This window comes from Motacilla alba, chromosome 2 (assembly GCF_015832195.1).
Source record: "Motacilla alba alba isolate MOTALB_02 chromosome 2, Motacilla_alba_V1.0_pri, whole genome shotgun sequence".
Taxonomy (NCBI): domain Eukaryota; kingdom Metazoa; phylum Chordata; class Aves; order Passeriformes; family Motacillidae; genus Motacilla; species Motacilla alba.
In genome coordinates, this window is record NC_052017.1 from 35,767,933 (window position 1) to 35,795,648 (window position 27,716).

A 27,716-nucleotide genomic window follows, 5' to 3' on the forward strand; every position below is an offset into this window, starting at 1 on the left:
ACATGTTGAAATGCTTCTTCCTCTTACTGACATTTGCCTGTAAATAGATCTCTGTCATTATTAAAAAGGGGTGATTTAAATTTGATCCCAGAAGACATTCTTAAACAAGAAATTAACTTAATATGCTTGTTATTTTAAATGTGTGGAAACAAGTTGCTGCTTGATTTTAATTCTATTCAAGCAAGGATCAAGATTTTAGGGATAACATTTTGAATTCACTTCAGGTGAAATAAACTGCTGGTCCAGTAACTGATGCTTGCAACAAGGTAGAATTTCTGTGGTCCTGTTACACTCTGGATCTGGAGATTAGAGCATTCATGCAAAGTAATTCTGTTTTCCTGTACGCCGAGGTACTGAAGCATAGAAACTGGGAACATGCAGGGATTAGGCATATTAGCAAACAGAAACTGATCAATCTGTTCACAAACTGTGAATTCACTGTCCAGAAACTCAAGTAAATGTCAGCCACCCACACAATGGTCTGCAGTGGTGTTTCAGCATCTGAACAACTCTTCACTAAATAACTGGCCATCGTCTCTCCTAGGTGTCCCTGTTACTTCCCGTGTAAATAGAGCACTAGGGATTTGGGAAAGAGATTGTTCTCTAAATGTGTCAGGCCTGTAATAGGTGATGAACTCAGCACATGCTGAAGATTCCTTCATCTGGTGGAAGGCAGAGGGTAGCACTGGTGGAGGAAGACAGTCCCCTGTGTTTAGGAAGGGGATGTTACACATCCTCTTTGTGCTTCCCTGAAACAGGGCAGAGGTAAAGAGACAGAGGTAAACAGTGGAAAATAAGCTTTGTAAAAAAGACTTGATTCATTACTGGTGGATCAGAGGGCAACACAAAACCTCTCTGTGGAACTCTGTTTGTTCTTGGTTAGGCTGGTTGCCTAGTCACTGTCCAAAAGCTTTCATGTGATTTTGTTTCTTCAGAAAATTTGAAGGTTACTGGGATGTCATTTTTCTGCTCAGGATAACACAGATGACACTGGCTGGTCTTCTGGATCTTCTCTGTGTCTGGATGTTTCAGTTTTCTCAGATTTTACACTTCCTACTTTTCATTCCAGAGCCTCAAGAAAAAAATTTTCAACATGATGTTTGGAAAACATTTTAGGCATTATTGTTCTTTTCCCATCCGTATATCAAATTCTTCTGGTACATGGGATTGTTCCTTTCATACAGCAGCTGGTATCAATTAGCACAAAGTTATTTTGAAATCCTGAAAAAGTTGTACCACAAACTCTGCTTGGTTTGTGTTTAGATTGTTTCATAAATTAAAAAATATGCAACCTTCTGAAAGCAGGAATCTAACCTAAATGGGCACATTTTCCTTCCCCATTTTGCTTTGTTTTTGTAAGTAGCTAATATCCTGTTATTTTATTACGTAAAGTATATATTTGAGAAAATTCAATTCATATTTTTGTCATTCCCAATTGTCCCTTGAACAACCACAAACCCTTTAAGGTGTTGCATGGAAAGGACCCCTCTGAAAGATTACCATTGTCCAGTCTCTACAGATTCCCTCCAGGGACCACAAAGGGAGACAGGCTCTCTGGGGCCAGGAAACTGCTGAATTAGCTCTCTATGGAAGTAGTTTTCTACTCATTAACTATAAAGGCAGTTTAGGCAAATTCGACTCACTAGTTAAAATTAACCCTTGAGAATACTTCTTTCAGCTATGTTAGTCTAAGGGAAAGTGTATTTGTTCTTTAGGTAGGAAACCTGTAAATCTGCAGGATGACTTCTGAATGAAACAGAATATATTCTATTGTAAAATGAATTCTCTGTAACAGGGAGTGTGAATGAAAGGTATTTGTTAGTACTGGTAGACTAGCATTAAACTCCTCAACTGCAGTTATGGAGAGATTAAGAAGATATTTAGGAAAAGAAAGATTTTTCATCAGTACTGAAACATCCTTGAATTCCATCTGATTGCTCATCAGCCAGGGTATGTTGAGACACCTTGTGTCTGAGGAAGGTTCAGGTCATGCTCTTTTATTTGAACTACTTTCCTTCTAATAGAGGCTTCTGCAAACTCTTATTGTCATTAGTGTATCTCAAAGGCATAGATCAGCAGCCTGAGCCTATCCCTGGCCTTGCAGCAGACATCTTCCCTTTAATGCAGTGTAGTTTGTCAAATAAATTATATATGGTGTCTTCCTGTAATGGGAGTGTGTAATACATTCTTTTCCTACCCCAGATACATCCATTTCTGCATTTGTAGAAAGAAGAGCAGGTACAACTGGCAAACTGAAATAAAACAAATATTTTAATTCTTTATTGTTCACCAGGTGCAACTGAATTTACAGTATGAAAAAAAGAGATTAGTTTTTTTCTCTGTTTAAGAAAGCCTCAGATGTGATTATTTTTTCTCCTATTTGCTTGTACCTCAAAACTTCCGGAATAAAGTAAGAGAGATATGGAACTTGCATTTTTTTTTTCCTTGATGGAAATCACTGGGCAAAAAAGGAGTGAGGGCTTTTAAATTCCAGTATAGATGTAAAGAGTTCATACCTCCTCCTTCTCACTCTCTCTTCCCACTTCCCATTTACAGGTACACTTTGGACCTGAAGAATTAACACCTTTATTTTTTGCTACTGAACACTGCCTTCCTTCTGAACTTGGTGGCTACTCACCCAAAGTGTGGACATAAACAGGAGGCTTCTATTTGACACAGTATGTAACTATGCCATGGTAACAGAGCTGTATTGTTATATTTGAAATGCGGGCTAGCATTCCATCAGTGGTATTTGTCATGTGAAAAGCCATACTGCGTTCCACTAATGGCTCCTGAACACAACTGTTATTTGGCAATAAGGGTAAGTACAGTGGATGCTGCTCCTGTGCTATGAAACACTGATCAGCAAATTCCGTCAGAGGAAGTCAGCACCTTGTAAGAGTGTAAAGCCCTGGAAGGAGCTTGGCATTCAAGTGCCGTTGGATAGTCTGTTGATGGGAACACACTAACAGTTTAATTTGGACCTGATAAAATCCTACAAAGTTTGTGGTTTTGTCTTCTCTTGTATGTGCCCTTTTTGATCATGCTAATAAAAATAAGAAAAGAAAACTGTAAAGAAAAAAGTACCTTACAAAAGTACGTGCTTGGACTGACTCAGGCACAATTAAGCTAGAACACGCCAGTCTTAACCTACTGAGCTGTGTGTGGGTGTAACAGCATGAACAGAATTTGACACTCTCTACTGCCCGATACCACTGAAATATCTATGCAGAGTGATAAGCAGATAACAGATTGTCAGCCTTTTAGCTGAATTTCCTATTTTTGTTGGTATAAATCAGACTCTTGCTTTTTCCCCCCCTCTTGTTCTTCACCCTTTCCCTCTCCTTTGAGATATCCTAAATCCTTGCTGGAACCCTGCCAAATCCTTCACCGCCTGTGTCATTCATCTCTTTACATCCTTTCATTTTTTAGGCTTTGTCTCATGCCATCCTTCTCACCAGAGATCCAGCTTCTTCTCTGCATGCAGGGATCACTTAGGGCATACGTCGTCCCTTCTTTCTCTCAGCTTTCCTGGGAGCTCAACACATTGCCTCTGTGACACTTGCATCCTATGCTAGTCTGGGAAATGAAACTCCAGATTGAGACCACCCCCATGTCAGGTGCCCAGCTAATGCTCTGCATAATGCATTCTGCATTCACTTATGGGATGCTGATGGAGAGTTAAGTAGCCTTCAAAAATGCTTAGGAGTTGTAACATTTCACATGGACCTTGCTTAAAACATATGGGCCTTGCCTTAGGGCCAACTAAGAAAGACACAAGATTACTAATTTTTTTACATGTATGTATTCACTTTTTTGGCATCATTGGACAAATTAATACTCCTATGAAGAGACATAAAAAGGTGCTGAAGAGAACTAAATTGTCCCTTTGTATACATACAGAAAGCCCTGGAAGTTGACTAAGTTGAGGATTGTATGTATCTGTTCTAGAACAGAATGAAGCCTGCCCAATGCTGGGATGGTAATTTGCAACTTTAACCAGTTTGGAGAGCAACAAAATTTGAAAACTATTTTAAGGGCCAGATAAACTTCTCCATTTCCAAAAAGGGACAAATAAGAAGAAATGTTCCTTCCCTAATGCATAATTTCTCCTTTTTTAGTGTGAAATATAGTAAATTACTCCAAACACAAACTAATCATCAAGAAGGCAACAATACTGTTAATGGTTTAAGCATAGTACTCAGTCTGAGTTTACTCTGCCTTATGGAAATATCAAAGTCATTTTGATTATGCTCAGAGGTTTAATATAGCTATTAGAACAACAGCTACCCTATTGGTGTTACACCACTAGATTTGTTAAGTTGATTCAGCACTAGAACTATGACTCTTATTCTTCCAGTTGCATTTGTGAATTTGTTTTTGTTTAAGTTTGAGTAATTGAAGTCTTGTGGGAAGCAAAGTCATTGTTCATCTGCTTATTTCAATCTGTGCTGGGAAAGCCAATTTTCTCTTGTTAAATTATATTCCTAATGTTCAACAGGGATAGTTGCAGATACTTGCTGTCATGCCTTGCTTTCTCTGAAATACATCTTAGCTGACTCTCCAAGCTGTCTTATCACCCCCTGATGTTTCAGCAGCAAGATGATTCATTCAGAATGGTCTTACCCCATTTCTGACATCTCAAATCTCTGAACTGAGATCATCTGAGAGGGATCTGAAAATGATATTCTGTAATGTGGCTAATGCAGAACTATTATCTAAACACAGAAATGAGACCAGGACAGGGTTTTTTTGTTGTTGTTTTTTTTTTTTTTTTAATGAGCTTTCTGCTTTGAAGCTGCAATCCCACATCCATGTCCCCACTTCCTTTAGCACTACATTTTCCACACCTGTGTTGCTTGTGGCTCCTCAGATGCCTTTACAGACTAAGCACAACCCTTGACTTTAGTGGTGAGAGGGGCACATCTTGATGTACGTATTCTGTTAGCATAAATTGCACTTCCTACTTGCCATGTTGACAAGAAAAAATAAAAAAGGGAAACAAAAATATTCTGCCAACCAGAACTCTTTCTTTGACAGAACAGTGCGGCTTGCAGTACTTGGGAACTCTGTTTAAAAAACATTTTTTTGAGTACCTGATTATTTTACTTAAGTGCTTCATCAAAGCCAGAGTCTTTTGGAAACATTTTATCTAATATCATATAAATGCAACCACTTAAAAAACAGGCGAAGGCAATGTAATTGTAGAGTATCATATCATAAACCAATACAAAATTTTTCTCTTCTGAACAGAGAACCGATCTTTGGTCCACATTTAATGAAAGAATAGAGCAGCTTTAATGAAAGATGAAAAGTTGATCTCGGTCCTGCTGAAGTAAATGAATGGCTTTTTATAAGGCTTCTAATGCACAAGAATAAAGCAACTGTCTTTGTTACTTTTTGAAAGTGCTAAAAATGCTTTGCACATTTTGAAAAAGTGAATTGTTGAGTTTCATCATAGTTTTAGAGCTGACCTTAAGTGTTAATAAGCTTTCTTTCAGAACATCTTTGAATGGAAAATAGCCAATTGTGCAATGAAGCCAAGTGAATGTTTGCGGATAGAATGAGAGAATGTGCTTAGCTTCTTGTTATTCTTTGGTTGCTTTTTTTTCTTTCTTTTTTTTTTCTTTTTTTTTTTTTTAGATAAGCATTTAAGGCATATGAGATGGCATAGGCATTCTCTTAAGACATTTAAGGAGATATCATCTGAATCCCTTATTTTCTCAGGGTACTGAAGGAGAAAGTATTGATTAGTGTATATGCTGGAATTCACATCCTATTTGTAGAGAGCTAATAAAAAAATAAAAAGACTGTGGTCCCAGTAGAGTTTTAGCAAAAGTAATGGTAACAATAATGACTTTCCTACAAATGCTTTCACATGTTTGGAAAATTTTCTGTTCTCTTTTAATAGCTATTAGGCTTGTTACACTGAAGTGTATAGACTTAAAGGAAATTAAATGAGAATATGTACACTGTTGCACTATTGTTATACTATTTCTAGGATTTCTTTATCTCTGTCTTAATGTTTAGTTGTCCACCCATTCCTGCATTGGTCAGCTGGAGACAGTATCCCAAATTCAGCCTCTCAAACTGACAAAATATATTGAGAGCAATGGAGCTATTTGAAGACAAGTAGCCAGTAGCCATGAGATTTGCTGTGTAAAGAGCAATTAGAAGATCTGTCTGCAGCAAAAGTCCTTGAACATAGCTTAGAGAGATTTTGAACAAATCTTCTGCTGCCTGGGAATATATTTCAAATACCCAAGGAAAAATATTTCTTGATACTGCTCATCATGGGTCACGTTGCTTTGTCTGTTTAACTGCTGTATTCCAAAGACACTGTTTCCTCCTTCCCAAGATTATTTGAGCAAAACACTTCAGATCTATCATTCATTTCATGCTGAGGAAGGCAAGAAAATGTATTGTGAGAAGATAAATTAATTTGCCATTTCTATTCCAAAGAGTAATTCTGCCAGAACACTCTCAGTACTTGTTCTTGCAAAGGGTGGTTTATGAGCTTGCATCAAAGAACCCAGTCCTTCTTCTGGCTTGCTATAATGCATATATATATTTTAATGCTTCAATTAATAATTCAGATTAATTCATAATGGAACTAAATATTAAGAAAATATTATAAAAATCAATATCAATAATTCATGATGTCTTTTTGGCTAAAAATGTAATTTCTTGGAAATTATTAGGAAAGAAATAATTTACACAAACCTCTATCTTTACAATCTTACACTGACACAGTAATTATTATCACTCAGATTGGCATGAGAATAATCATTAAATAGGTATTTAGTTACAGGCAGATGTCTTGAAAATCTAATAATCTGTTGGATCAGTATCAGGAGTGTCCCATTTGACAAAAACATCACTATTTATAATTGGGAGCCAAGCAAAATTTTTCATGGTCAAAATAAATGTAGATATGTATGTATACATACTCATATACAAACACATACATGTACACACACACACTTATGCTCTTTAATTAGTCTTTGTTCAGTAAGAAACATGACAGATGCAAAAACTGAATCATGGACTTCATAATGGTTGGGGTTGGCAGGGACTCTTGGAGATCACCTGGTCCAACCCTGATGCTCAAGCACAGCCAGCTAGAGCAGGCTGCCCAGAACTGTGTCCATATGGCTCCATCCAAGGGTGGAGACTCCACAAAATCTCTGAGCCTGTGTCAGGCACTGAAAAAGTTTCCTGTGTTCCTGTTTGTGCCCATTGCCGCACTGACCACCACTAAGAAGAGCCTGGCTCAGTCCCCTTACCCCCTCTCTTCAGGTATTTCTTTTCTTTAGGGTTCTATGTCCCAGTTCTACTAGACTTTGCTTTCAGGCACAATGCTCCAGTTCCTTCATGACTTGGTGATCCTTTGCTGGACTTTTTTCAGCTCAGTGAGCTACAGAGAGCTCTCAGCTGTGGAGCTCAGGAGTGAACACATTATTCCAGGTGTGGCCTCACAAGTGCTAAAAAGATGTAAACACTGGAAAAAGCAGAGAGTAGAGGTCAGTGGAGTAGATTCAAGTCGAGCTGAATCAAGAAAAACACTGAACAACGGAGTTTGCACTGAGCAGAAACATTTCTTTTACATCTAGAATGAGTAATTTCACAAATGGAGTAATGGCAGTTCACGTCATAGCTAATCTTTTTCTACCCCAAGCAAAAGAACAGTTGTTTTTTAACAGAGAAGAAAATTAAATAGATAAGGTACTGAAAGGAAATCTAAATGCTGAACACTTACGTGTGTTACTATTCTTTTATGTGTTTGTGAAAGATGCTCACATATTTCAATTGATGTATCTTAAGGGAAGACTCACACCCAAAACTTGAAATAAACAAAGCAGGATTGTTTAGTTTTCATTTCTTGTTAGCTGCAAGGCCTCCTTTAAGTTATTATTATTTTTTTCCAGTGGATTCAGTGTTGACAAGTGCAAAGGGTTACAGTCCTCTGCCTCCTGCTGGATATTTTGTTCACTGGCGTCTGAGCAATGTCTGCAATGTGAAGGAATTGAAGAGCTATATAATCTTTTCTATAGTATATTTATGGTGAAAGATTGAGAGGTCCCTGTTGCTCTGCTGCTACTCCCAGTAACTCAGAATACTAAAGACCTCTGCAACTTCTTTCTTCAGTTGTCTCTTTTCTGAAGAATCCTTATCCACTTAGCACACTTCCCATGGAAGCTATTGCAAACCTGCAATTATTGTTGTTGTGCTTCTTTGAACATTTGTTGATCTTTCATCCTTATGTAAATAGTGAGGGGCAGAACAATACACGGTAATTAAAACAAAACAGACTCCTAGATTTATAACGTGGTACAGGAATATGTCCAAATACTCAACTGTTATTTTTAATAACTAATGGCTATTAAAATATGTTCTTATAAACTGGTTGGAATCCTTGTTCATCAGTATTAATAATGGTTTTATATATATGAAATTCCACATTTTCCCCCCATTTTTATAGTCTTATTTGAATCTGCCATTTCAATATACAGATGTTGACTTTTGAAGTGCTGCAGTCAGCTCTGTCACTGGCTCATCATGCTCATCAGACACTGTTCACCTTACTTCTCCCTTCCTGTTCCATATCCCTCAGGAATATGAAGCTCTGTAATGCTCTGCCAGCAATGGCCCTCTGCATTAAAAGTGCATTGTTTATTTCCTTCACCCAGCCTTTTGGTCTTCAAAGTTATTCCTTTAACTTTTTATCCCTGAGAGGATCTTTGACTTAAGATCCTTTCTTGAGGGACATTAATTTTAAAATATTAAACTAAATAATAAGTTCAGAGAGTACCTCCTAGCATGAAATTGGATTTCAAGTGAAAGTTTAAGCACTCATCACTCAAAAACTCTGAACTTCCCCGAATCAGCTATTTTATAAGGTTAATGCAACATTAACAGCAATGCAATCTTATTTTTTTCAGCCAATCACAAACATTTTGCTCATGTTCATCATTAACCTGGCATTAGTCAAGTATAACTTCTCTTACGCTATGGTCAAGTGCTCTTGTGGTTTAACATGCATCCAGTTCTTTTTCTGGGCAAATAAGAAAAGCAGTGAAGTAAGTTTAAAAGAGAAAAGAAACTGCCATAAACTTACTTCTTTGGAGGTTTTTGTCCTACTTAATTTTACAGCCTCTGTTAGTTAATTGATGTAGGACTGGAGCAGTCATATTTTTGTCAAGCAAAACCATGCCAAGTCTTACACTTGTGTTTTGGAGGCTGTAATGTTGATGGTTCAGCTGAGGCCCATCAGGGGCCAGGAGGGGTCCCGCCCTCCATGCAGCATCAGGAGAACTGTCTGTGTCCATAGTCCTTATTCTGAGAGTGAGTACACAGCCACCTTCTGTGAGCTGTCTTTAGGGAAGTACCACTTCACCACTTTTCACTGAGGCTTGGTAGGCTGACCTCCTTCTGGACCCCATAATTGTATTTACCACTCCATTGCAGAGCAGTTATATACAAATTTTTTTAAATATTTTTGGAGGTCTCTGCAATAGAAAGCTCAGTTATGGCCCTCTTTTCAAAAAACTTCTCAAATAAAGTGAGAAAAAGATGGGTAAGATTGCGAAGATGATATACTAGGAATAGATAACTGAGAGGAGACCAAAAAAATCTAGAACAAAGTAAGGAAATTGAGAGGGAAGGGTGTGAAAGTGGATGCAGGCTCTATGAGACAAACAACATGAATAATTCTGGTGGTGCATGTTTTTGTATCTCTGCTTGTTTTTGCAGCATGCCTAATGTGCTGTTGTTCAGGAGAAAATATAATGTCTTGTGAAGTAGAATCACTGGGCCTATATAGCCTATTCACCTCTGAAGCTTTTAGAGTTACTTACACAAAAAATGTTTTCTGGAAGTGTCTTTTTCTTTTTCCCACTTACATAGATTATTCCTATTATTCAAATTCTTATTTCTTTACTAGGACACCAAAAAAGCTTGAAGAAAACTTATAAATGTTGCCAATTTAGCTACATCCCATAGAAATAACTAGCAGAATACTGAATATCTAGCAATTAAAATTTGAAAACTTTCTGTGGTTACCTTATTGGAATTTATTTTACACCTCAAAGAGATTGCCAGGTTTTGTGCTACTGTCTTTTCAAACAAAGGTCCTATATATCACCCCTTCCTCATTTTTGCTGTTAGTTGTGTATGCTGCATCGTAATTTTCAGTTGTTTTTTCAGCTTTAGCCACAGCATAAACATCTATACCATCAATGTACAGTAATTGTAATGAGGTGAGTATAGTTTTGCGAAAATATCCTTAAGTGGAGAGATTCTGGCAGTGTTTTGTAAAGAAAAGAAACTGTGGTGTATTCTACAGCTACTTACTGTTTAAATATCACCCTTTCATATTTTCCCATTGCTGTTTATTTTTAGCATTTTCTTTCAAGATGTTCAAAATCATAGCTTTGGTTTTATCTTACAGTTTTGGATTCTGTCCTGCTCTCAGATACATGGAACAGTACTCCAAGTATCTGGAATTTTTGGGTATTTGAGACATAGATGAGTTCAGCATACTTCAGTCTTTCTTTCAGAAAACAACTAACTTCTGTGATTTTGAGATTAACTCTATGGTTAAGAGTTTTTTAATGAATACATCCATGTTTAAAAAGACAATTTAGTTTGCCCTTTGTCCTACATGTCACTGCTATCAAGCCGTTGTAGGAGGCCACAAGATTGATCAGACAGAATTTGCCCTTGGAGAAGCCATTCTAGCTGTCTCAAATCACTTCCATGTTCTCCATGTTCCTTAGCAGAGCTTCTAGGAGGATCTGTTCCCTGACCTTCCCCAGGCACAGAGATGAGGCTAATTCTCAGGGTCCTCCATTCTACCCTTTTGACAGATGGGTACAATATTTCCCTTTTTTCTAGTTACCTGGAACTTCACCTGACTGCTGTGACTTCCCAAATCTCATGTAGAGTGGCTTGGCAACTACATCAGCCAATTCTTTCGGGCCTCTGTGATGCAACTCATTGGCTCCTATAGACTTGTGTACTTCCAGGTTCCTCAGGTGACCATGAACCTGGGAAGCATTTTGCTCCTCCAGTCCATCCATTTGAGAGGTGTGGGAATAGAGATTGCCATTGAAGACTGAGGCCTGTTACTGAGTGGAAGGGGGACCCTGGTAACAAAGGACGCGGAGAAGGCAGAGTTACTGAACATCTTTGCATCAGTCTTCACTGGCAGGACCAGACCTCAGGAATCTCTGACCCAAGAGACCAGGGTAAAGGAATGTTGGAAGAAAGGCATTCCATTGGTCAAAAAGAATTGGGTTAGAGAACAACTGGGAAAATCTGACATCTACAAGTCCAGTGGACCTGATGGGATGCATCCAGGAGTGCTAAAAGAGCTAGAAAACACCACAGCTAGACTGCTCATGGTCATCTCTGAAAGGTCATGACCATCAGGAGAGGTGCCTGAAGGCAGAAAGAAGAAAGCAAATGTCACCCTGGTCTTCCAGGGTGGAAGAAAGCAAATGTCACCCTGGTCTTCCAATAGGCCAAGAAGGAGGATCCCGGGAACTACTGGCCAGTCAGCCTCACCTCAATCCCTGCGAAAGTGATGGAGCACCTCATTCTGGAGGCCATCTCTATCCACATGGATGACAAGAAGTGATCACGAGTAGTGAGTGTGGGTTCCCTGAAGGTAAATCATGCTTGACCGACCTGACTGCCTTCTGTAGTGAAACAAACACCTGGGGGGATGAGGGGAGAGCAGTGAGTATTGTCCACCTCGGCTTCACTTTCAACATTGTCTCTCACAACATCCTCATGGGCAAACCCAGGAAGTGTGGACTGGATGAGTCAACAGTGGGGTGGATCGAGAACTGGCTGAACCTGAGAGTTATAATCAGTGGCACAGAGTTTAGTTGGAGGCCTGTCACTGCTGGTGCTCCCCAAGGTTCAATGCTGGCCCCAGTATTGTTTAACTTGTTCATCAGTGACTTGGATGAAGGGGCAGATGCCTCCCCAGCAAGATCACTGGTGACACAAAGCTGGGAGAAGTGGCCAATACTCCAGAGGGCTGTGCAACACTTCAGGAGGATCTGAAGGTGAACAGGCTGGAGAGATGGGAAGGGAAGAACCTTCTAAAACTCCAGAAAGGCAAATGCAGGTTCTTGCACCTGGGGAGGAATAACTCCATGCAACAGCGCAGGCTGTGGGCCAATCTGCTGGAAAGCAGCGCTGCAGAAGAGTAGCTGGGGGTCCTGGTGGACAGCAAGCTGTCCGTGAGACAGTAGCGCCCTTGTGGCCAAGAGGCTGATGGTGTTCAGGTGTACATTAGGGAGATGACTGTCAGTAAAGTTGAGGAAGTTATCCTGCCCTTCTACTCAGCCCTGGTGAGGTCACATTTGGAATGCTGCATCCAGTAAAAGAGAAACATAGAGCTCCTGAAGCAGGTCCAGCAGAAGGCAACAAAGATGATTGAGAGACCAGATCTCTCCTATAAGGAAAGGCTGTGAAAGTTGGGTCTGTTCAATCTCAAGGAGAGATGACTGAGAGGGAATCTCATCATGTACAAGTGCCTGTAGATAGACAATCGAGAGGATGGAGCCAGGCTCTGCTCAGTGGTGCCATGTAATAATACAAGAGACATTGGGCAGAAGCTGATGCACAGGAAGTTTCATGTGAATATGAGGAAAAACTTCTTTACCTTGCAAGTGACTGTGCACTGGAACAGATTGCCCAGAGAGGGTGTGGAGTCTTCTCACTGGAGATATTAAAGAACTGCCTGGACACAATCCTGTGCCATGTGTTCTAGGGTGACTCTGGTTGAGCAAGAAGGTTGGGCCAGATGACTCAGTGTGGTCCCTGCCAACCCCACCCAGTCTGTTATGCTCTGATTCTGTGAAAACTGTTGTTCAGCATATCAGCTTCTCCTCAGCTATTGTTACCTGTTTTCCAGCACTGTTTATCAATGCGGGTACACATTTTAGGCCTTTCTTTTTTGGTTAACATACATATAAAAGCCCTTCTTGTTATTCTTGGCGTTCCTTTCCAAATTGAGTTCCAGCTTCGCCTTGGCTTTGGCCTTCCCCACTCCATCCCTACAAAACCAAACCGCATCTCTATACTCTGTGCATGTTACCTGTCCTTGTTTGCATTGCCTGTGCTTTTGTTTCTTTTCCTATAGTTTAACCAGTAGTTCCCTACTCAGCCATGCCAGTGCCTTGCCTTCCTTGTCTTTCTGTCTCTCAGTTCTCACAGCCATCTGCTTTTACAATCCAAGTTTCCTGCCCCTTTACTGACTGTCTCCTGTCCTGAACTCTCTTTGCTTTACTTCATAACTGGTCAGTTTTTGCCCATAATTTTTTTTGTGTCACTCTCTATGCATGAGTATCTCTCCACATATACTGAAAGTCCTTGCTCTTTCTCCACAAGGTCTTTTCTGCTTCTTCTTATCCCTAATACTTGACCCAGATCATTGTCTGGTGTCTATCCGCCTTCCGTGTCTTCTTCCTCCTATTTCCCCGCTGTCTGCCATTCTCTTCCACTTCATTTTTCTTCCTGTTCAGAGGCCTCATGTATTTAATGTATAAAGTATTGCAATAATGTGAATGCTGAACTTTCAAAAATGTGACTAAAAGTGTTTTTAATTATATTTTCAATTATTTGTGTGTGTCTCTGTGTTCATGCTTCAGAGTAAATTTTGTTCATGGGCTAGAGCTTTTCTTCCCATACTGAGTGCTAGAAGTGTGCATGCTTAGAAAATGGAAGCAGATGTTTTCATACAATATCTTGATTCCAGCAGCTGAGGTTTCAGAAAGACTATCAAATGTTTCTAACTCTCACAATATATTATGTAACTTGGCACTGATATGCTTATAGTATGCTATCAGTAGTGCAGATCTAACAACTCTGACTTATTCTCACTCTGTAGGGCAGACATACTGAGGTGTGGGTTCCTTTGCATCATGCATTTAGGAACTGAAAACAGAACAGCATGGTTGTGATGTCTGTATTAAATAATGAGGCAGAACATAGTCCTCTAGAGCAATAGGTTTCCCACTGTGTTGAGTCACTAAGCAAGCTGTCACTGTTGATGATGTACTCTTATTTTTAGAAATCCTTCAATGAAAGTCAAGCTGAACCCTACGATGCCATATTTTACATTGCTTAAGTTGTTGTGATGCCAGTTTTCATTATTATTGATGTTAAACACTTAAAGACTATTTCTGGGTTAAGCAAAAGGTCTTCACGCATTTCAATGATTTATGAAGCAAATAGGCCTGCTAGATATCTGTGAAGTGCCTCTGATGGATTCAGTGAATGCAGCAGTAAGCACCCATTACTGCACCTAGAACACTGTTTCTAACTGGTTTTTTGTTCCATTTACAAGTTATGAAAGAGACTTGATGATGCTTTTAGCTGAGAAATATTTTAGAATGTAATGTTTGGGTTTTTTAAAGAATAATTCTATCTGAAGCAGTGTGGAAAATGACAAACAGCTTTAAGAAGGCAGAAAATGCATTGTGTTACTGTTCTGCGAGCCCAGGCTGCATGATGCTCTTAGGATAGTAATATTACGTCTCAAGATAAGCTGCCAGAGTCGTCTACCCATACACTCTGTAAAGAGGGTTTTGGTTCTACCAGGCTACCTTTAACTATGGAGATACTTTTTCCCTGCCTCTAGATTACAGTATTCATCCTAATTATCTTTACTGATCTAAAATGAGATGTCTAGGTTTCATCTAGGGTTGATGGAAAGAGACATGAATTTCCAAGGGAGATTAGTGCCAAGTATATTAGTGATAGCCAAGAGAAAATTTTCATTGTTATTTTGATGTTTAAAGCTATGAAAAGGAAGAGATACTACAAAATACTAACCAGGCTGAACCCTGCTTTTCTTGCCATCCTTGGTGTTTGTTAGGATGGTTAAAAGTAGGTTACTTCTTACATTGTCTTTCACTCAAATGCAGATATTGTTAAAACAGTTATAAGAGCTTCAGCATCCACAGATTGCTTCAGAAAGTTGAAACATTTGATTGATGAAGCAAGACAAGAGACAAAGCAATCCCCTCCCACTCAGTCCTTCCATAAGATTCCTCAAACCTACAAACAAAAATCCAACTGTCTAAATAAAACAGCAGCCACAATATCTTTTTCTACAGCACAGTTGTCAGAAGATTGTAACACCTATTATGAAAACATGTATGCTGTTTTTTTCTACACATTAAGGAGAGGCAAGAAGATATTTCAATATAGAAGGAACCACTGCTTTGAGTAAACTGGTATGCCTAATTTGGCATACTTAAAAACTGGGAATATGTGAAATCATGGCTAGTCAGTAAGGCTAATTCAAATTAATTGTGCCCTCAAATTTGGAATTCTTTTGCATAAAAGATGCAAAAAACTCACATAGTTAAATGAAAAATGATCATCAGGCAACTGCAGAGTAAAAAGTGAATTCTAAGACTTTAGATTTTGTTATACTCACGTGCCACACTTTATAGGCTATAAACTTGCTTAGCCGTGAACTGTTGCACTTCATGTTGGAGTATTTAAAACACATAGAAGATGATAAGATCTGCATAGATTACCAAAAGAAAAAAAAGGAAAAAGGAATAAGAAAAAAAGAAAAAGAAAAAGAAAAAGAAAAAGAAAAAGAAAAAGAAAAAGAAAAAGAAAAAGAAAAAGAAAAAGAAAAAAAGGAAAAGAAAAAGAAAAAGAAAAAGAAAAAGAAAAAGAAAAAAAGAAAAAAGGTCCTGAGGCCTTCTAATTGCCACCTTGTTTCCCAGAATAATTAAGAGAAAACACGGTGTCTCAGGTCATTCCTAAAACATGTATATTTTCTTCCTCCTCTGAAGCAGTGGAGTTATGTTACACTGCAGAGTTAAACTTGGGGCAAACCCATACTGATGTTTAGAAGAATACAGAGTGTGATTAAGTACTAGGTAAGTGCCTTACATTTCCTGAGTATTGAATCCCAAAATAAAGTGGATTGAATGTGGTTTTTTCAGTCCTGTAAGGCTTCTTGAGGCCTAATTCCCAACGACTTGGCCACAAGATGAAGCCAAAACCGTTCCGAGTTTTAAAAGATAATAACCAGAATAGCTAATAACCTGATTATTAAAGTGCTGAGCTTGGATACCAGAGGAAGCCAAAATCATAGAGTTTTAAGAGACTATAAGCACAATAGCTAATAACCTGATTATTAAGGTATTGAGCTAAAAAGGGGTGCGAGTCATAAATGGAAGTCAGTTGCTTGAGTTAATGCAGCAGTAAACTGAAGCAGAAGGTCTCCTACCTAAGGTTGCTTGCTCTTTGATAACATTTTTTTCCCATTGCTTTAGAATTTTTCACAATTTTGTGGTCAAGGGGCAGAAGAAGAATAGAGAACAGAGGAAATATATTCATTTCTGTTTTTGAACTGAATGCTATTTGTAAAAAGGTACTGGAAAAACTGCAAGAGGGGAAGCAAGAGAAGAACAAGTGAAAGGGAGCGATTCAGATGTAAAAAAAAAGAAAATTTGCTGAAAAAATTTAAATCAGTATATTGACAATAGGAATTTAATGACTGTATTTTCATAAATAACATCTAAACAATTTTTAACCTAATATTCTGAACAGGTGACAATGGCAATGCATGTAACTGCAGCTAATGATGGTCAAAATTTTTACCCATTAACTGATTGGTAAAAGGGGATAAAATAATGCTGTCCAGTTTTTCCAAGAAAATTTGGGAAAAAAATCTGAAAAACAATCAGGTAATGAAAAGACTCAGTTGTAAACCTGAAATCTGTTCTGGGTTTCTTTATCAAACTCTTGTTTGCGCATACATTTCAGTCATGTTCATGCTTACGAACTGGAAGTCATCTGCAAATTTAGTCAACAACTAGTGCAAATACTGTAAAACACCATTAGAGGTGATGAGATATACAGTGTCCTAACTGTGAATCTGTGTCATTCTTCTTTCTCATTTCAGTACATGTCGGTGTCTATATAAATATATGTAAATAAAAAAATATATAAATATATATATGCATGTTTATCCACAATAGTGGGTCCTTCTTTGTAATTCCTGCTTTAGAAATGCTTTCATAACTCCTGATAGTTTTATCCCTTTTAACTTCATGTATAAAAATGTACAAGAAGTTCAGTTGATCACCTGTCTCTCTCTCCCCCTTTCTCTTTTGAAACCTTGCCAAAAATCCAGCCACCACCTAGGCTATTAGTGCATTACTCCATATTCCTCTACCCCCATGCCAATTTTAAAATCCTTTTCATTTGCACCTTTTATAACTAATGGATGATACTTTGGGGAAAATTACAGTGACATTTGCAAAATGATGCTACTTTAAAAGACAGTGTTATTCTTCAAGTGAACATAGTGCAAAAATAAGCAATATATTTACAGGGAAAAAAAAAAGAAGGCTAATGTATGCTCAACTTAACTTCATCAGAGGCACAAGATGACATAAGATGATGCTTTTTATTCATTTCAGGGTGGTAGAAGTTTTACCAGGTTTCAAAGAGATCAACCTGGACTCAGGCTGCTGGTGCTGAAAGCTGATTCATCAAGCCATCATGACTGAGAAAAACACTTGGCAGTTTATATAGTTGAGTGGGTTGTTGCATCCTGATGACTTTAATGAAACTTGGTCACCTGCTTACAGCTTGTGCATGAAACCTTTTCTGAACTAGGATCTTAAGACTGCATTGAGGGGCTCTTTGCAGCTGTTAAGTTCAAATGAGATACATGGGTAGGAAAGTAATTGAATCTACAAGTAGAAGTTTGCTGTTGCCTTTAATTTCTACCTTTTCCCCCAGCATTCACTGGTACAAAAAGTGTGTCTGTGGTGGATGGACATTTAAAGGCACACATTTGGCAATCCTATTTAACCCAAAATTAATCTAATTTTGTTTTAAATGTCTGTGAAGAGACATTTGCAAACTGTGATTAAACTAATATATATTAAAAAAAAAATACTGATCTTTGATCAGATGTCCTTCAAAAACTACTGAAATGTGAAAACATTCTGCTGTGTCGCATTGTATTTCTCCCTCACTAAATTCAAAGGAAACCTGCAATGCAGCTGTAGTTGGTATGGACCAAGTCCCTGCACTGTGCCACGAAGGGAGAGAAAGGACCTGTGTATTCAAGGTCTTGTAGCGCAGGACCTCGCACCATTTGTAGTCCAAGTCAGTAGCAGTTTAGAAATTAGTTTTCTAAACCTTTCACCAACCATTTTAGTACATCTGGGTTTTTAGCTGGTTATTGAAGCATTGGACCCAAGGATTGCAAACTATTAGAAAACTTTACTTCTGCCTTTCTTGATGGTCTATAATCTGGCAAATGTGAAGATTTATGCCCTTCCTATGAAAAAGACCACTGGAAAATGTTTAGTTTAAATTCAGATGGAGCTGCAGAGGACTTCGGGGTTTGAAAGATTAGGTAACAAATAAGAGAAATAGATGCAGATGAAATATGATTTCCTATGCATGGTGTGTTTCAGGGAATCACTAATCCACCTGAATATGACCATGAATTATGTTCACAGTATTACACTAGAATGTCTCAAAAAGGGTATTTAGATGTACTTGTGAAGTTAAATATGGTAAGACTATAAAATACAGATTATTTAGCACACATAATAGCAGTAGACTATCCAGACCTTATTTTCCATGAGGAAGACAATGCAGTAATTAATCTTTCTATGGCTCAGTTTTATTTCTGTTTATGTATTTTTAGGGCAGGAACATAAAAATACTTTCATTTAGAGTTAATTCGTAGTAAGAACTGAACTATGAATGTTTAGTTTGTACAAATGTCTTCTATCACCATGTTGAAAGCAGGTCATGTTTCCATCTTTCTTTTTGGCAATAAAAAAAATGGTAGTAAAGTAGCACTTGGGTTTTAAAATTCAGTGATTAATTTTAGAATTCTGACCTTCTGAATTGCACTTACTGCTCACCAATGCTTATGTCATTAGGAATTAATTAAGTAGTCAATGAGGTGGATATTCAATTTAATGCTTGTACTCTGGATTTTTTAATATTTTCTTTTGCTTATAAAATTACAGAGGCAGTTAAATGGTTCTACTGTTAGCTCACTGAGGGTTTGCTACCACAAAAAGCAAAAAGTGTTTTTACTGCCATCTCGTCCATAGTTTATGCACTTTTAGGGAAAAAATGCTCTATTATGTCAAAACTTGCAGCACCAGACCTGAACATAATCCCATTATCTTGCTCTTCAAATGCAGAAGGACAGCATGCATAGTACATCACCAATAGAACTGAGATGAATTCCCTACACATATATTCCAGATAGTCTAGAGAGGAGGAGTAGTTCAGAAAATTGGCACACCTAGGACTGGAAGTATGTACCAAATGCAGGTCTTTTTACTATTGAAGTACCCACATTTAGTAGCACAGTGTATTTTGAGTATGGAGTGGATATATCTGTGATAGTTCACATATATGAGTGCATGGCTAGAAAATGTTTGATTTCTTAGTGCTTGATGTTTTGGGTAGAATTTCACATGTGTTCAACTTATATATTAACACGAATCACATCGACGGGGAGATGAAGACCCAGAGTAATTCTCAGCATCTCTTTCTGTGTGGAACATTTGCACCTTCTCAGACCTTAGCCTTCCTGAGCAGACAGGTTCAGACTGGTTTTCAGGCCACAGGGTTGAAGCAGAACCAAGCCGTCCCGCTCTATGGCAGCCTGTCCCAGAGGTCCATACCTTCATGGGCTTTAACAGTGTGACTGCCACCTGAGTCACATCTATGCTTATGCAACTGGGTCCCAAACACTGTCAAGGGCAAGAGCCACCTTGAGTGTAGTGATACCTCACTTTGAAATGCAAAAATAGGACTTGGGGTAGACAAGACTCTAAAGAAGAAGTCTGCCAAGAGGTCTTTCTAAAGTCCTGCAATTACGGAGGCTCCACTAGTCTTCATAGCCTTTTATTTCAGTCTTTTGCCATTTTTAACATTTCAGAGTTTTTCTTAATATCTGGCTTGAATCTCCCTTGTTACATTTTAATCCTGTTATTTTGCATCAGTACACCTTATTTTATTTCTGTTTACAGTAGCTTTTTATACTGAAGATTCTTATTATTGCCTGCATCTGTTTATTTTTGTACACAAATAAATTATCCTAGTTCTTGCAGTCTCTCTTAAAGGAATAAGTTTTCACTTTATTGTTGTTGTAGGGAGTCTTGTATATCTCAAATCTTTCTTGAAGTACGCTTTGCAAAACTGAGATCTCATTGGTATCAGAGCTGACTTTTACCTGCAGTCTTCACAGGCATCAGTAGAGCAGAAGGGCTGCATCAAGGCACGTGTTGACATGTAGATACCTGTTTCCATTTACACATGCCAGTTTATTTCCTGACTTTTTCACAATAGCACAGAATTTCTGGCTTGCGTTTACCATGTGATATGTTGCAACCTCTGAACCCTTTTATGAAAAGCTTCTCTCAGCTGCTTCTTCTCCCTCTTCTGAATGCAGATGACTGTCTTCTTGTGTGTCTTTGTCTTGATGTCTTTTACAAAATTTCTCCAGCTTCTAAAGGAGATTTTGAATTCCATGCTGGTTTTTAATGTGCTTACTAGAGCTGTAAGGTTGTTGTGACCAACAGGTCACAAAAGCATTCAGGTTCCAAAATATTACTGAAAGTAGGAAGTCATATTGGGTTCAAAAAAGCTCCCTGTGAGATCTCATTCCTCCACTGTGGGAATAAAGCAGGTTATGATTCTCCCCCGTGAGTTTTTTTGAACAGTTTTGTAACCACTTTACAGTAATTTTGCAATGTGTCTTTGCTGAGTTTGCGTATGAGGAAGCCTAATTAAAGTTTGTCAAATACTTATTAAAATCAATGTACAGAGCTTTGACTACTTTTCCTTATCCATGTCCACTGTTTTCCTTTCACAGAAGGAAAGTAGCCTGGTCTGATGTAATTTTTTCTTAATAAATCTATTCTGGCTGTTAGTTATTTCCTTTTTTACCTTCCACATAGTTTACTTGATCATTAATTCTGAGTTTTTTCTGCAGTTACATTATCTGTATATTCTTGTCTTTTCATAGACAGTGTTGTGGAACTACATAATTCTGATACAAGTAGTAAGATATATATGGATGGTGATATTTTGAGTGAGACTATGGCTGGACCAGCCATCCAGTCGTGGCAGATGTTGGCATTGCTGCCTTCAGCCCCTCAGCAAAGACATTGCAACTGCACCAGCTGAACTCATATCCCATCAATACACACCTGTTGTATTCAAAGGAGCTGTGCTCTATGGGAAAGATTCTTCAGAAACATTATTTTTCAGTGGAAGGGAAAGATCCAGATTTTGAAGGTGGGTTTTTTTTCAGGTTTATTTCTTCTATAGCCTGGGAATAGTGGATAGTAGTGTGTTGGAGAGGGGGCAGGACAGAAACATGTAGACGTCAAGAAGCAGAGGAAAAGCTTGTCAGGACTTCTGATTCTCCATGTCTTGAAAAAAAAAAACGACCTAGTTTAAGGGAAGTGGAATATCAGAATAAAGCAAAAAAAATTTAAAAAATTATGGAGAGTTCAAAAATGTAGCAATTTCAATTATGCCTTTGCCTCCACACCACTGAGTGTCAGAAGGGAGTTGAGGCAGGTGTAATCCTACTGTCTTTTGTAAGCAGGTTCAAAAGAGAAGACAAGTAAGAGCAATTTCCTCTCTCTTCTGCTCTCATCTCCTTTCTTTCTCTCTTCTACCAGGCAAACACAACGACACATTTGTAGAAGCTTTTAAACTTTTTTGGGCCAACTACAGTCATGATCTGCTGTAGATTACCAGTGGCACATTCCATTAACTCTTCATGTGTTCGCCTGAAAGGTGAGAGCTGTTTTGCCATTCGCAGCTCAGATCTCAGTGCTCAGAATTGGGAGCTTTTTATTGTCTCCTACACCATCTCCCTGTATTTGGACAGTGTCATGCCTACTCACAAATTGGGAAGCTGTTTGACTAAGATAATGTTCAGTAGTTTGCATATTACTACAAAGATTGTTGCATTTTCTTTAGGAAAAAAATCTTCTGTTAACTCTCTTTACCCAGTATCATCATTCACTGTCGTGCCTATGCCTCATAGTGACAATAAGAAACACTTATGAAAAAAGTAAACTGGAAAGAGAAAAGAGCTTTAGTCTGTGAGCAGCTAAGGCAGACAAGCTTCTTCTAGTGTGACAGATATAGGAATACTCTTCAGGGTTACTTGGGATGTCATGAGATGCTTGTAATAACAATGTCAGAGAAACAGGCTTCTGTGCATTGATCACAGTCCTCTATTGTATGCTACATTTTACACCACCAAGAAAAGATGAGAGTTTCCAAAGCATGGGGACCTAATTCACCATGGCTTCCAATTCAACCTGACCTACCTAGAGCTGCTGCCACTGACAGAAATACCAGCTAGGTCACTGCCTAGTGACACTGTGACACTGCCTTTAAAACCATGCCTTAGCATGCCTATTGGGATATTACCAGGTGTCTTTAGGCAACTTTTGAAATTGTTCTTTGATGGATCAGTACTTGCACAATGTCATCTGCATGAGACATCTGCCCTGTGTGGGCCTGAGATAAGATATTATGGTATTTCCTGTGGTGCCTTGATGTTAATTCTTGCTCTAGTCTCATAATTCCCAGAGATGTGCAAATGTTTGTCCATTTCTGCAGTCCTGACATTGTCCTGAATAGCACTTTAAAGGATTTGATCTTGGAAAGCATACCTAACTCATCCAATTACATGTGTGAACTCTTTGAAAGAAAGTAATTTTGCATCTATTGCCATTTCTGTTTTTCTCTTCCTTCATTGCTTGCCTCTTTAGAGTTTGCTGGAAAGTGATCGAGACTCACTGACTCTGAAACTTATTGATCGGATTTGAAGAGTATAAAGGGGAAAGATGTAACATTGATAAAAAGTAGGGCAAAAGATTAACACCCACACTAGTTTGTAATCAGGAAAGTCAGGAAGGTGCAGCAGGAGCCATGAGCGTTTTCTTGTTCCAAGGTGATAACAGAGCCAGTAAAGATAAACATTTGGGGTGAGGAAGGAATATTTCCTCTGATTACTGCTGCCAGGTGGAAAAAAGAGCAAAACTGTGAGTTATGCTGTCAACACCAGGTCACCAACAAACAACTGATGTTATTTAGAGCCTGTGGATATGGTTATGTATGTTCATAAAAAAAAAGCAGGAGGAGCAAAAGGAAAAGATAGAGATGACAAGGAGATACCAGAAGTAGGAAGAAGATGACAACAGCTATTTAAGATAAGGATGGTTAACAAGTGCCATGAGGACTGGGAATGTGTGAAGTGGGACATTTAAGTGGAGCATGAGGACTGCAAAGCATTTAATCTGACCAGTGAAGATGTACCAGACTTGTTGACAGGTCAGTCCAAGTGAAGATATTACTCTGTTTTGTAAAGAGAGTGAAGCTGTAGACTCTTGGGTCTCTCAATGCATATCAGGTCAAGTACAGAACAAACTCTAGTATTCAATGTTTAGACATTTTAATTACTAGAAAACATGGTGGTCTGTTTCTTGAATTTCAGTAAACACCCATCTACTCCACTTGTATTCATGCTGAAATCTATGGAACCAAAACCACTCCTGGGGCTATTTTATGAACTTTGGGAGTTTTGCCACAGATTGGGCATTGTGGTTTGGTGGGTGGTTTGTTTTTTTTTTTTTTAATTTTTTTTAATGGGAAATATGTTGGTTCTCTCATTTTAATACCCAATCCCTGATTCTGCAACAAATTCACATGCAGAGGTAACTAACACTATGGATACTGGATGTCAGGTATGTTCTAAGCATTGTGAAGCTTTCTTAGAAAAGACTGTAGGGGATTTTGTCTTTTAATAAGGAAAATATTTTTTAATAATAATCTTAACAGAGGCGTTATTCATTTCACATTTCTGCAGGAAAGTGTTAACATAGTAATGCTTTGTGATCATGTGTTAGTTATTAGGTTCATAATGAGTATAATACTGTCTTAGTTGTAATGTCCATTAATACAGCAGAAAAATACAGTATGTTAATGTGTGTTCCTTCAAGATTAGCTATGGAAAGTGAAAGTGCATTTCTGTGCTAATACAGTAAAAATTTATTAAACCTGTAACATTTGAGCATGGAAAAAGAATTATTTTAACAGGTTTGTTCCATTAATGGTTATTTGTTTAAGAGGGTTTCTTAGTATCATACATTTTCTGATTGCACACTCAGAATTGTTTTTCCTGTGGACACATCTCTTTCCTTGACAGGTTGTATTATTCTAAGTTACAGGGATTCTGACATTATCTTGAGGATCTTTTTACAAATGATACATGCAGAATGCTTTGAATATCTAATGCAATTTCACACCAAATACAAACATGCTGGTGTACCACAGCAGCTCCGTCCCGGTCACGGTCCAGATTCTCTTTCCCTTCCTAGAAGTTACACTGCCAAAATAGAGAAAAAAGTATTGCTGCTACTGCTTTTCCTTCACCCTATTTTTCTCTCAACAGTGTGGTCCAAATCATCTCTTGCAAGTAGCTTCATCTCTTTCTCTGCTTCATGGACTGGTTAGAGAAGCAGGGGCTGTTTCCAGCTTTCTCTTTCCAGCTTGATCCATTTTTGTGCTGCACTGACTCCCCCTTTTAGAGGTGGTGTTACTGCAGCCCTGGGTGGACATTTGAACTAAAACAGTGCATGATGCCATGAAAAGGTACTGTTTTGGTGCAGTGTTTTAAAACTGCACTAACTGGAGGAAGAGGGTGCAAGCCCATTTGGTTTCCTGCACTTCCCCTGAAGCAGCAGAGGAGGATTCCCTGCACTGGGGAGGCAGAGGAAGGGGTTAACCTGCCAGAGAAGTAAGCCTATTTATTGTATCTTCAGTCTCTTAAAGCATTGAAAAAAGAGAAGAGAACAGAAGTTGATGTCTTTTAGGGGTCGCATATGGTTCCTACTGATGAAGCTGTTTGGGATATTTTTTGATCCCTGTCAATAGGAGCCATAGAGTCTGATGTTTATAGTTATCTCCTCTTGGAAATTGTGTGTGTGAAAAGTTCATACTCTTTGCCACATCCTGTAGTAAATGTTCATATCAGTTCTTTCCAAAAGATTGATTCCTAGCTTGCTGCAGCACAGTTCATCAAATCCTTAATACAGAGGTGAATGGATGGTAGTCTCTTTTTCATCCAAACAATTGTAAGCCTGCATTTGGCTAGCAGTTATGCTTGTTGGATGAAGCATGACTGCTCAGTATTCGGTTTGCTTGCTATTGCCAGCAAACAATATGCTGGCAAAGGTTTACACTTTCTTTCTCTTGCCTTTTTTTTTGTGTGCTATACAAAACCAAGCATGGGTAATGAGTGTCCAGAATGTGTATGCTAATTCCTGTAGAGGCCTAGATGTTGAAGTTTAAATGGAGAGTGAGTCATTTGAGGTCGTGCTGTTATCATGTGTTACGTTCTCTGCACTAGTTAAATTTCGCCAAACATTGTTTTAAGTTACTGAAGAACATTTGCAGCTGACTCCTTTCCTTTAAATCTCCCCCTTTTGTTTTCCCATTTAGATTCGTCTATCTCTCTGGTGACGTTAAAGGGAAATAACCAGGTAGGCATAATTTTCTGGCACAAAAAAGTAGTAAAGAGCCTGAGAATGAAAAGGGATTTGGCTTCTGAGCACATTCCTTAGTTCTTTTGTAAGCCTCTGTCTATATTAATGTATTGCTGCACTTTGCAGAATAATATACTCACACGGGCTTCATAGTCATCTTTCTCTCTTCATTCTGAGGACCAACATGTTAGTTTTTCAACAGCTGTAATCAGGAAAATAAGAGCTTTAGAGTTTGCTTCAAACCCTGTATCTCTAAGCAATCTGCTGCTAGAAAGCTACTCACAGAGTTAGCATGAAACTATTCTAATTCTGTATTAATTGCTGTAATTAGGTTTTTTGCGTCATGATCAGATCAAGGAAGCCTAGAGAGAGAGAAAAAAAACCCAACCCCTCTTTATCCACAACTCTCCTAAAATGAGGCTCAGTATTGCCATCAAAGGCAAAGGCAATGCAAGTCAGACTTTCCCAGCTGGGCAAAAGCCCTCGTCTTCAGAGATGTCAGGGGCAGTTTGGTTCCAGTATACCTGGAGTCATTCTCAACATCCTGTCCTGCATGCAGACCATCTGATTATTTTTGTCCCAATGGGGTGTGTTTAGTGCCCCTAGTTTGTTTAGGGGCAATTTTGGTGGTTTTTTTTTTTTTTGTGTTTTCTACTTACAGGCAGACTTGTGCTTTCCTGATACGATCCTATATATGCACAAAGTACCTGTGAACAGTAACGCCCCTCAGATTTCTCCTGACCAGTATTCAGTGGTTCACAAATGCACCTGGCTGCAATCTGGGGGAATTTCCCAGTCTGAGTCTTAGGCTTCTATCATTCCCTGTGATGCAGGATGAGCATTCATTTATACTGCTCTTTCCCTTTACACAGCTGTTGTTTGCTATTTCCCTGTTATTAAATACTTGCACAAGGAAAGAAATATAAAAATGCTGATACTTGCCATTAACTATTTTTGATGCAACAACTAAGTCTGCCAACTGCATGAAGTGAATGCATTTTGTTAAGCACATCAAAAATGCATTTGTAAGAAAAGGCTCAGTGGGTCAGATAAGAAGGACACAGAGTACAGTAGTAGCAAAGTACCTTGGTTTCTCATCCACAAATTGTGTTTTTCTTCCTTTGGTCCTTTGTGTGCTTGAATTATTTAGACTGTAAACTTCCTATGATGCGAATTGCCTCTTAATATCAACCTATTTATACTATGGCCACACATCAGCCAACTAACGTCAGAGAATTCTTTCCCACTTGCTCATTTCTCATGTAACTCACCCCATCCCTAGCATGTATTCTCATTGAAATTTGGAGTCTTCTACATGGCAGCCTTTCTGCATCCTGTTCCTTTCCATTCTTTCTCTTTCCTCCTTCATGACCTTCTCCAGATGGTACATCTGTAGGAAGAAGAACAGATTTAGAAATGGTTGGTTTTCTTTCAATGGGAATTAAACCGCATTAGCTCCTCACCAATGCTTTATTTTGGGAGCAGGCTAATCAGCTAGACCTGGGCAAGAAACCATGCTTCCATTCAACAAGAACTTTGGAAATGTAATTTTCTTGACTTGTATGAAATGTTAACATCTCAGGAATGTTTTCAAAGTCCAAATCCAATGAGCTGTGAACTGTGGAGGGCAGGCTGGACTTACACTAAGTCAACAAAAATATGCTTTTAAGTCTGTCAAAATGCTTCTGCCTCTTAGATTGCTGGTTTTGTGTTTTTTTGTTTTTTTTTTTTTTTTTTTTTTTTTTAATAAAATGAAACAAATTCAGTTTCTTTCCCCTAGATTGCTTTGATATTTTTATGAAGTTAAACATTTTATTTGGAAAGGGCTCGAAGAAGGAAGGTGAATTTGACTGAGCATCCATATTTTGGCCAAACAGGTCTAGATACTCTTTGGATTAACACTATCCCTGTATGTCCAGGAGAGTTGAGGTGGGAAGGGAATTCAGCAGTGTACTCATCACCATTCCATTCACCTTTTCCTGGAAAATCTCAGGTTTTGCCTCTAATTTCAGGAAGAAAGGGAAGAGTGGGCAATATGGCTCCATCCAGGTTTAATTTTCCATAAAGCTACGGGTCTCCCAGGTGCACAAAAGAATTAATATTATT

At 38.5% G+C, this 27,716-nt stretch overlaps 1 long non-coding RNA gene across 2 annotated transcripts; it reads right to left on the minus strand.

Annotated features, from left to right (window-relative positions):
• Nucleotides 1–7,284: 7,284 nt before the first annotated feature.
• On the minus strand, nucleotides 7,285–27,134 carry LOC119696989. 2 transcript variants are annotated; one of them, XR_005255692.1, is made up of 4 exons: nucleotides 27,074–27,134; nucleotides 26,882–27,000; nucleotides 25,751–25,812; nucleotides 7,285–7,501 (listed from the first exon to the last, which is right to left on the minus strand). It is a non-coding gene; the product is annotated as an uncharacterized LOC119696989 (long non-coding RNA). The 2 variants fall into 2 exon arrangements; XR_005255693.1 differs by lacking the exon at nucleotides 7,285–7,501 and adding an exon at nucleotides 21,177–21,473.
• Nucleotides 27,135–27,716: the final 582 nt, after the last annotated feature.